Source organism: Plectropomus leopardus, unplaced genomic scaffold (genome assembly GCF_008729295.1).
Source record: "Plectropomus leopardus isolate mb unplaced genomic scaffold, YSFRI_Pleo_2.0 unplaced_scaffold12851, whole genome shotgun sequence".
NCBI classification, from domain to species: Eukaryota; Metazoa; Chordata; class Actinopteri; order Perciformes; family Serranidae; genus Plectropomus; species Plectropomus leopardus.
In genome coordinates this window covers 1-1,165 of record NW_024613672.1, presented here as the reverse complement: position 1 = coordinate 1,165, position 1,165 = coordinate 1, and the positions used below count along the sequence as shown (strand labels likewise).

Here is a 1,165-nt window from a genome sequence, read left to right as displayed (position 1 = left end):
TTGTAGGCCGGCCTGGATAAAATGGCCAAAGGACACATGTTGGCTGATGTTGTGGCCATTATTGGTAAGAAATTGCTCAAGAATTTAGTTTCCAAAGCCCAAATATCATCATTTGTGTGACGCTGTAAAAACCTTTTCTTGTTCTTGCGACAGGTACACAGGACATAGTGTTTGGTGAGGTCGATCGTTAAGATGATGCTGCTCGTGTTTTTGTTCTATGAAGAAGAAGTCTCTCCTTCACACATCTGTTAGTCAGGCTCTCTTCCTGTTCACTATCCGCTGTAGTGAATCTTCTGACAAATGATCAGAATCAGTGATGTACAATGCTCAAATAACCCTAATAAATATTTTATGACCCAACAGCAAAGTTGTCAACTTTAAACAGTGTTTTTTTTAATAAGATCTTAAACATTGGTTGTTGTTTTTTTAAATGTTCCATTTCCTTACCTCTGAATATCAAGTATGAACGGTGACAGACAGAGACGGAGACCAAAGCCTCGCTGTGTGTCCTTCCTCTGGTTGGTGTTAGCGGGGGGGAGTGGTCTGATGAGATCTGACACAAATGGACTTAGAGCTCAGACCACAACTTCCCCTGTGTTGGCTGTAAGGTATGCAACACTCGAGCTCTCACCAGAGAGAAGAGGGAAAAGCCACCCACAAGTCGTCGTGTCTGCTGAGTGCTGGCCGCTTTACGGAGCACGCTTTTGTCCACGTTGAGCCTGTGTCGTCATGGCCGTATGGGGCAGGAGCCCGTTGCTGGTGGCGATCCCTCTGTGGATGAGCATTGGGAGAGCTGGTGAGTTTTGACACAAATCTTAGATATATTTCAAAGTTTTTCTGTCACGGTGTGTAGGAGGTGAAGGTGGTTTGATGTGTAAAGGCCTCACTTTGATTTGTTCTTTTTAAGAAAAACCTTGTGAGCAAATTTAAAACTGTGTCTAGGAACAACAATTCAGACTGAAGAGAAGTTGAGTTATATGGTTTCGACCTGATGATTTAGTTTTAAATAAGTTTTAAAAATATGACTTTTGTTGGCAGATGCTTATTCAGAGCAGTGAGATTTTCTGACATTTATTTCTTTCAATGTAGGCAGCAGAACTGTAGTTACCTCTTTACAGTTCCTGTAAAAACAAAGCTGACCCTGGTTGTTCTTGTTTAATGTGCC

General features: G+C 42.0%; 1 long non-coding RNA gene across 1 annotated transcript; it reads left to right on the top strand.

The window, feature by feature from the left end:
* Nucleotides 1-6: 6 nt before the first annotated feature.
* On the top strand, nucleotides 7-362 carry LOC121963852. Its single transcript, XR_006107289.1, has 2 exons — nucleotides 7-64; nucleotides 154-362. It is a non-coding gene; the product is annotated as an uncharacterized LOC121963852 (long non-coding RNA).
* The last annotated feature ends 803 nt before the right edge of the window (nucleotides 363-1,165 follow it).